General features: G+C 39.0%; 1 non-coding gene across 1 annotated transcript; it reads right to left on the bottom strand.

Moving 5' to 3' along the window:
- Positions 1-308: 308 nt before the first annotated feature.
- On the bottom strand, positions 309-415 carry LOC121230055 (small nucleolar RNA R71). The gene has a single exon (XR_005928007.1). It is a non-coding gene; the product is annotated as a small nucleolar RNA R71 (small nucleolar RNA).
- Positions 416-9,637: the final 9,222 nt, after the last annotated feature.

Below are 9,637 nucleotides of genomic sequence, written 5' to 3'. Positions count from 1 at the left end.
TAAAATATTTTTTAGACTCGAATTTGTGGTCTCGAAACCACTATTTCGACTAGGGTCAAAACCAGACTGTTACAGATGGCTTGCAGGATGAGGATCCAAACACTCATCTGGCAAATTTTCTGGAGTTCTGCGACACTTTTAAGATCAATGGCATTTCTGACGATGCCATACGCCTTCGGTTGTTTCTATTCTCATTGAAGAATAAAGCTAAACAATGGTTGAACTCGTTACCACGAGGGTCAATCACAACTTGGGAAGAAATGACCGAAAATTTTTTACTAAAATATTTTCCGCCGGCTAAAATGGCTAAACTCAGGAATGATATCTCTTCTTTTGTGCAGATGGATCTAGAAACCCTGTATGATGCATGGGATAGATGCAAGGACCTATTAAGAAGGTGCGCTCACCATGGGTTACCTCTATGGCTGCAGGTTCAGACTTTTTACAATGATGTGAACCCTTTAACAAGATAACTCATCGACGTAGCTGCCGTTGGAACTTTAAACAACAAAACACCTGAAGAGGCTTATGAATTTATTGAAGAGATGTCACTGAATAACTATCAATGGCAAGTCATGAGAACAAAGCCGACATATGCAGCCGGTGTTTTCAACCTCGACGCAGTTACTATGCTATCTAACCAGGTAGAACTATTAAATAAAAAGTTTGAAGGTTTGTATGGTTCTACTCAGGTACATCCAGTGATGATGTGTGATTCAAATGAAGGAGGAGTACACACAGAATATCAATATTTTAACCCTAGCACTGAGGAGGAACAAGTTCAATATATGGGTAATAATAATTCTAGGCCTCAAAATAACCAATATAGTAACACTTATAATGCTGGTTGGAGGAAGCATCACAACTTCTCGTGGGGTGGCCAAGGAAATCAAAGGCCACAACATCCCCCAAGTTTTCAACAACTACCTTACCAGTCGGAAAAGAAGTCGAACCTTGAGGTGATGTTAACAAAATTCATCTCGATGTTAGAAACTCATTTTTAGAATACCAAAAAAGCACTTAAGAATCAACAAGCTTCGATCCAATGGCTCGAAACTTAGATAGGCCAGCTTGCTAAATTGATTTCTAAACGACCACAAGGCAGCTTGCCGAGTAACACTAAATCTGACCTAAGGGAACAGCTTAATACGATTACTGTTCAAAATAAAGAAGGTTTAGTTGTACCTAAACCAGAATTGAGGTAAGAAATTGTGGTAAGTAAAGGTAAGGATGAGGTTGACCACAGTGAGCGAAAATCGGTAAGTAATGTGACAGCCCAAAATTGACCCTAGTCGGGAAGTGGTTTCGGGACCACAAAACCGAGTCTTATAAATAATTAAAGATTATATTCTGTGTTTATGATGTGCGTAAATGCTTGTGTGATAGTTCCATACTTTAATTTGGTCAGTGTATGTGGAATTTATTAGTAGGGACTTATGTGAGACAATTTAGAAATATGCTAGGCAAGTGTTCAAGTGGCCCATTAATATATGTGGGAAAGTGTTTGTCCTTGCATGTCAAATTAGCCAAATTAAAGCATAGTGGCTGCCCATGCTATGGGTGGAAACATGTCACCAACATGTTATGCTAGTGATGTATGCTAAGAAAAATAAAATAAAGAGCATGGTAATTAAACAATGAAAAGGAAGGGTGATGAAAAAAAAATGGTCTCATCCATACCCCCCCTTGTTGCCGTGAGTTGAGGAAAGAAAACAAAAAAAATGTGTTCATTCTTGAACACCTTTGGCCGAATAGAGGAAAGAAAGGAAGGGGAAGAGCTTGAGAAAATCGGCTATGGTGGTTTGCTAGACTAAGGTATGTTTGATGTTGTTCTTGAGATGCATGCATGTTTTAGTAGTTGACTTGAGTTCTAAAAACCCATGGTTCAATTTTGTGGATTGATGATGATTTTGTGTTTTGCCATTGATGAGTGCTTGAGCTTTTTGATAGTTGTTGATGAAAAGTGAAAGATATGTTAAAGATTATTATGTTAAATTAAGGCTTGGTAAGCTAGCTATTAAGGTGAAATGCTAATGTTAGTATTTGATTTGGTAATAATCTGTTTGGGGACAGCAGCAGTAAGGTGATTTTGGAAAATCGCCATAATTTGTAGGAGTTGAATTAGAAGCTGAGTGAATTATGCCATTAAAGCTTGAAGAGTCTATTTTCTTACAAAAGAAACTATAAAAACAAAAGAGTTACCGATCTTGAGATATTTGAAGTATTGTGGGGCTGAGTCAAAATGACTACTAGATTCCCTGTTCTGTTTTTAGGAAATCATTATAAATTGTACAAAAATGATTATAAGATAAAATTTATATGCTTAGACTCCTTAATGAGTCTAGTTTCAAATGAGATCAAATACAACACATTTTGAATTCTGTAAAATGAGAAATTTGATTCGTAGTGAAGAGTGGTCAGAATAGTCAAACAGTGAAATAGGGGAAACTTTAAGAAAAATCTGGTATTGATTGGCCAAGCCAAAAATTCTGAAAATTTTATGGATGGAAGATATACGAGTCTATATTCAGGGAAAATTAACGGCTAGTGATTTGGAGTTTTGTAGCTCCAGTTATAAACAATTTAGCGACTACTGCTCAGGAAAACAGCTCGTAGTGAATATGTGATTTTGTTGTAAACATTAATGAAAATTTGCCAATGAGTTATTTATTGACTATTATAAAGCTTACTATAATCTATGTGTGTGAAGGTCAAATCAATATATATATTATTCTGAAAGTAATACTTGAATAGTCGATTAATGACTATTTTAAATTTGGTTGAACTTAAGCTCAAGAGCAAAAGGGAACTAGATCCGATAAAGGCAAAGAAAAGATCACTGAGTAGTCGAGTTGGAACCGTCTTACCCAACACAAGGTAAGTCATTAAGCATGTAGTTGGTATTATTTCAAATGGTCATAATGTTTATGTATTGATGCTGAATGGAATGAATAAATATACATATATATATATGCATGTACGTATGTGATGATGAAATTGTTGAATGAAAAGAAAAGAGGTAAGATGTACTGAGTTGTTGATCTCGGCACTAAACGTGCGGGTATAACCATTTATGACCATGAGATTGGCACTAAGTGCACGGGATTAAATTGTACAGCACTAAGTGTGCGATTTGACTATGTTGCACTAAGTGTGCGAAATGAATATGATGCACTAAGTGTGCGAATTGACCATGCGGCACTAAGTATGCGAGTTTGACTATGTAGCACTAAGTGTGCGATTTGATTACGTAGCACTAAGTGTGCGAGTTGATTATATAGCACTGAGTGTGCGGACTCAATATACATTCGTGAATCATTATGGACACTAAGTGTGTGACACTATTGAGTCGATCGCGGACAGCGGATCGGGTAAGTGTCTTGAGTACATGGCTAATAGGTGCTATGCTTATACTTGGTGTTGAGCTCGGTAAGTTTGAACCTATGTGACAACTATACTTGAAGTCACGTACATAAAATTTATCGTAGGATGGGTAAAAGGCCGTTTAGTCGTTTGATTGTAACGAAAATAAATTGATTTATGAAAATGCTTCAATGTCCTATTGATGAGTATATGGAATGTGAATGCATGAATTGATATGAAATTGAATCGATAGGTTGGAGGAACTATGGTATGGTTCGGAATGGATGGAGTAATTAGCCTCGTTCCATTTTGTTTTCTCTTGTGATAATGTTATTGATGGATGGTAGTGCATAGCTTATGACTTACTGAGTTATAAACTCACTCGGTGTTTCCTTGTCACCTATTCTAGGTTTCTTGGACACATCTCTTTTTGCGTGATCGGGCCGTCATCGAAGTCATCACACCGGATAGCAAGTTTTGGTACTTTCTTCTTAGTTGGCTTAGAAGAACATTTTGGCATGTATAAGCTATTACGTTGTGTTTGAACTTTGGCATGTAAACTTTAAGCCATGCGAAAATGGCACGAATGTTCGATTGAGTTGGATCAAGGGTAGGCATGAAATGGACCTAGTTACTTTCGTAACAGATGCTGGCAGCAGCAGTGTCATGAGGTTGAAAAATCACTAAAAATAGTAGGAGTGGAATTAATTGATGAATAAATTATGTAATCGAAGCTCGATGAGTCTGTTTTCATGAGGAAGTAACGAAAAGATCATATGGGCAGCATATTAAGAGATAATCAGATTTTTGTGGGACAGGGCCAGAACGGTTTCTGGATTCCCTGTTCCGACTTTGGAAATTCATTATAAATTAACCAGAGATAATTAGGAGTCATACCATATATGTATAGATTCCTCTCTGAGTCTAGTTTCCATAGAAACAAACGGCATCAGTATTGAAGCTCTGTTCAGGGAGATATCCAAGTCGTAATGGGCAAAGGTCAGTGTAGTCGACCCCTGCAACATGGGAGACTTTGACTTATAAACTGTACTAATTGGCCCGACCAAAAATTCTAGAAAAAAATACATAGATGGGCACATGAGTCTAGTTTCTGGGAAAAATTACGAAACTGATTTTTGAGTTACGAAACTGAAGATATGATTTTTAAAACGACTAGTACACAGATTGGGCAGTGTCTGGAAAATAAATTTTATAAGGGGTTAAAGTCAGTTAACACCTCGTGTTCGACTCCGGTGTCGGTTTCGGGTTCGGGGTGTTACATTTGATTGGTATCAGAGCTATGGTTTAGTCGGTTCTAGGACTACCATAGCACGTATGAGTCTAGCTATACATGCCTTAATGTTAATGTTTAAAAGGGTGATGACTTCTGACGGTTGAAATGTTTTTGTTTTGATTAGTAAATGGATCCCGGTGTAGAAAGAACCCTAGCGGATGACGTTGAGAGCGTAGCGGCTGCTCCTGCACAAGGGACGCCGCCTGTTGAACCTCAGTCATCTGCGAATAATCAAGGTGAGGGGGCTAAACAAGCCTTCTTTACCATGATGAATGAGTGGGTCGCGCAATATGCCCGAACCAACCCGGCTGTCCAACAATTCCCAAATTTGAATAATCCACCCCAAGAGCCTGTAATGCCATCAGTCGCTGATCCTGTGAGGCTGAGTAAGCCACCTGTAGACTTGATTAGGAAGCGTGGGGCCGAGGAGTTCAAGGCCATAGTAACTGATGATGCCGAAAGGGCCGAGTTCTGGCTTGATAACACCATTCGGGTGTTCGATGAATTGTCATGCACACCTGACGAATGTCTAAAATGTGCTGTATCTTTGTTGCGAGACTCAGCCTACTATTGGTGGAGGACCTTGATTTCCATAGTCCCGAATGAGCGAGTAACTTGGACTTCTTTCAAACGGAATTCCGAAAGAAATTTATTAGCCAACGGTTCATTGATCAGAAGCGTAAGGAGTTCTTGGAACTCAAGCAAGGCCGTATGACTGTATCTGAATACGAACATGAATTCGTAAGACTCAGTAGGTATGCCTGGGAGTGTGTAGCTGATGAGGTTGCTATGTGCAAAAGATTCGAGAAAGGATTGAATGAAGATTTAAAGCTACTAATGGGTATTTTGGAAATAAAAGAATTCGTAACACTAGTCGAACGAGCCTGCAAGGCGGAAGAACTTGGAAAGGAGAAGAGGAAGGCTGAATTTGAAGCTAGAGATTACCGTAAAAGATCGACGGGTAAAGCTCCGTTCTCAGCTGTAAAGAAGTTCAGGGAGGACATTAATAAGTCGAGGGCGACTGCGGGAATTTCCATCAGGGCAAGACCATCGATGGGCTCTCGAGCTACTTCGGTAGCTAGTGTGGGCAATAATCGTCACGAGAAACCTGAATGTCCCCAATGTGGAAGACGACACCTAGGTGAATGTTGGGGCAAGTCTACTAGCAGGGCCTGTTACGGATGCGGTTCGAAGGACCACTTCATTAGAGATTGCACGGAGCTGGATGAGAAGAATAAGATTCAAGGTGCAAGACCTAGTGGAGTGACATCTAGAGGTAGACCACCGAGAATTTTAGGAGGCAGGGTGGTAGTCAGAGGGGGCCTCTGATACGGCCGATCGAGCCGAGAACCGTACTCTTGCTAGAGCATATGCCATTCGCGCACGAGAGGAGGCATCCTCCCCCGACGTCATCACTGGTACCTTCACTCTCTTTGATACTAATGTGATTGCATTGATTGACCCTGGTTCTACTCATTCATATGTATGCAAAACCTTAGCAACCAGTAAGACTCTACCTATTGAGTCTACTGAGCTCATAATTCGAGTATCAAACCCTTTGGGTCAATGCGTACTTGTTGATAAAGTGTGTAAGAGATGCCCTCTAATAATCCGAGAATCCTGTTTTCCGGCCGATTTGATGCTTTTGCCGTTCGACGAGTTTGATGTTATTCTTGGTTTGGATTGGTTAACCGTGCATGATGCGGTTGTGAATTGCAAAAGCAACTAGTTATTGGAAAACCCAAACAAACTAGGATGAGCATTCAGCTAGCAGATAAAACCATCAGATTTCCTAGGGGTATCATTGAAGATGTACTTTTCAAAATCGATAAATTTATATTATCAATTGACTTTCTTGTTCTAGACATGGAAGAGGATAGTGACGTACCTTTGATTTTAGGAAGGCCCTTTTTAGCAACTACTAGAACTATTATTGATGTTGGTACTGGTGAACTCACACTTCGTGTGGGTGATGAAACAATCACTATTGAAGCTCGTAATTCGAGTAACACATCAAATATTGAGGGTGGTTGTATAAATCATGCTACTAATAATGATCATGTGGTGCAACCTTCTTTGCAAGAAATACATTTGAAGAGCATACATGAGTCATGTTCAAGTAACAAAAAAGGACCCATCTATGAAGAACGAAGGCTACAGATCGAGGAACTAGATGAATGGCAGACACAGAAACTGAGAACACACGATAAACCAAAACCACGCCATGACAGACTCAATGTTTTATCAAATCAACTTAAGGTTGGAGACAAAGTACTATTAGATGTAGCAGACCCTCGTATTACCACTTCTGAACCTAATGGAGCAATCCCTTTTACGGCACTGAATATTTTCCTGTACGATACAGTAAAGGTAAGTCACCCATCACAAGGCATTTTCAAGTTAAAAGGACATCGTTTCAAACTTTATAACGGTGAGAATTCTAAAGATGATAAAGAGGAGCTATGGCTCCATGAACTTACCTGAATATACCCACAAGGTAGAGTCGAGCTTAGACTCTAAATAAGTGCTTCTCGGGAGGCAACCCGAGCACTAACGGTGTTGATTTCTTTAAATTTTAGTTTTTAACATCTAAATCATTAACTAAATCCTCGAAACACATGTTTTCCAAATCCACACGGCCAGGCACACGGGCGTGCCTTAGGCCGTGCTCATACCACGGGTAGCGACACGGCCGTGCGATATGGTCGTGTGAAAATAGAGCAAAATTTTTCCCAAAACACGGGATTCAATACGTTGCCACAGCCATGCGATATGACTGTTGGTAATCCTGTCAAAATAACACGGGCGTGTGCATATATACATGGGCATGGGAGAAGCGAACAAAGTAAGACACGGCGTGTAACACGCCCGTGTCTATAAGCCATGGTAGAAAATGAGAAATTAACACGGGCGTGCGACACGCCCGTGCCCACCACCCATAGTCGAAACTTTCAAAATGACACGGCCCTGCAACACTACCGTATACACTGACGCACCCAAATTTGAAAACCACGAAACACACGGGCTGAAATAAGGGCATACGGGCGTGCCCCACGACCGTGTGCCCCAATACCTTTATCAATCCCTACTATTCATCTTTTATTTATTTTTATTTTTATCTTTATTAATCTTTTTAACTTACTTTTTATCCTATTTCTCTTTAATAATTTTTTTATTTTATCTTTAGGTTTTACAATTGATATTAAGTAATTTATGTTTTCAGCCATTTTGTTAAGAGTTATCGCAGTTATTACTTAGAAATTTGCAACTCCACTGGAAAAGGTCCTCCACATCTGCCATGCCCTGCTCGACCACGACCATAGCTATCACTAGTTATAACATTCTTTTAGCGCAGCACTTCTGGAGTGATGAGTGCTAAATTTGTTGTCTTTAAACCCCTCGAGTGATTTGAGTGAATCTTTAGTGAGGATGTTGAATTCTGTGATATTTTGAATCAAAGGTGATTACTTATGGATTATTTTGAGATATTATTGATAGGAATTATAAGTTGAGAAAAATGAATTCTCAATTGTGAATTGAGGACTTTGCTTGAGGACAAGCAAACGCTTAAGTATGGGGGTATTTGATAAGTCGTAATTTATACATATTTTATCCCATGCTTAAGCATATTTTTGGATGAATTATCATTAGATTTGTGAAATTTGATGCTCCTAATCCTTTAACTTCATGATTTATGATTATATGAGCATAGGAGAGTAAAAAGAGCGAGAAACAGGCTAAAAATGGAGAAAATAGGTCAACGTGGGAAATCAACACGGCCTAAACTTCCTCACACGGGTAGACCACACGGCCATGTCTATTTAGCAGACTCTAACACGGCCTAAGCCACCCCAAACGGGCATGTCACACGGGCGTGTCCCTGTCAAGCCCAAGTCTAGTTCTACTTGAAAGAAGTCACTTTTGAGGGTTTTGAAGCATTCTAAAGTCTATATAAACACCCGATGAGGCACCTAAAGGGGAGACACGGAGTGGGAGGCAAGGAATTACTCAAAGAAAGTCAATTGATCCTCTCAGAAGGCAGATTCTCCTTCAAGACTGAAGATCTCCCTTCAATTTGCTTCAAAGGTTTTTGGGTGTCTTTATGTTTTGTTATTATTATTCTTCTGAGATGTTTTCTTTTACACATATGAACTAAATCCCCTAAATACCTAAGGGGGATGAAACCTAAGACGGATCCTGTTATTATTTTCTGAATTATATGATAAATACTTGATTTGTTCTTAATTATGTGTTCTTAATTCTTTCTTTAGTATTCCAAGATATTGATTCAAGTATTGATGTGCTTATTCGGAGCAGCAAATGTCCCTATCTAAGAGTAGATCTAGCATAATTAAGCGGAGTTGATTGCACCCCTAGACATAGGGCGACATAAATCTGCCGGATTAGGGTCAAACCTAATAAGGGAATCCATAGACCGAGTTAATGCAACATTAGGGGTTTTAATTAGAAAGAGATTTCAATTAATCAACCTAAGGTTAGACGTTGTTAGTCTTGAGAGAGATAATAATATAAATTAGGGTTTTATACGGATCAAGTCAAGTGAATAAATCGTCTAGTTCAGAGTCACATAACAAGTGAAGTCTAGGTGGATTCTTCCTTGGGTATTGTCTAAATCAATTAATTTTACCAAAAGTATTTTTCCAATTTACTGTCTGTGTATTCTTAGTTTAGTTAATTAGTTTAGATAAAGCAAATCCCCTTATTTTTAGGCTAGATAATAAAAGAAAAGGTTAATACTAGTACTTTTAGTTCTTGTGGGTTCAACATTCTGGTCTTGCTATAAGCTATACTACTATTTGATAGGTGTGCTTGCCTTTATCGTGATAACAGTTAGTTTTTATGTACGATCAATCATAAATATAACACTTATCACGCACATCAGGTTCCTTTGAACACTATCTTAGAGATTGCTTAGAGAAGTTCGGGAAAGAAAAAGTTTAGACTATGAGACCGAGCAAC

This window comes from Gossypium hirsutum, chromosome A05 (assembly GCF_007990345.1).
Source record: "Gossypium hirsutum isolate 1008001.06 chromosome A05, Gossypium_hirsutum_v2.1, whole genome shotgun sequence".
NCBI lineage: Eukaryota > Viridiplantae > Streptophyta > Magnoliopsida > Malvales > Malvaceae > Gossypium > Gossypium hirsutum.
Note: the sequence above shows the minus strand (reverse complement) of the source record. Positions and strands in the feature narration are given on the sequence as shown.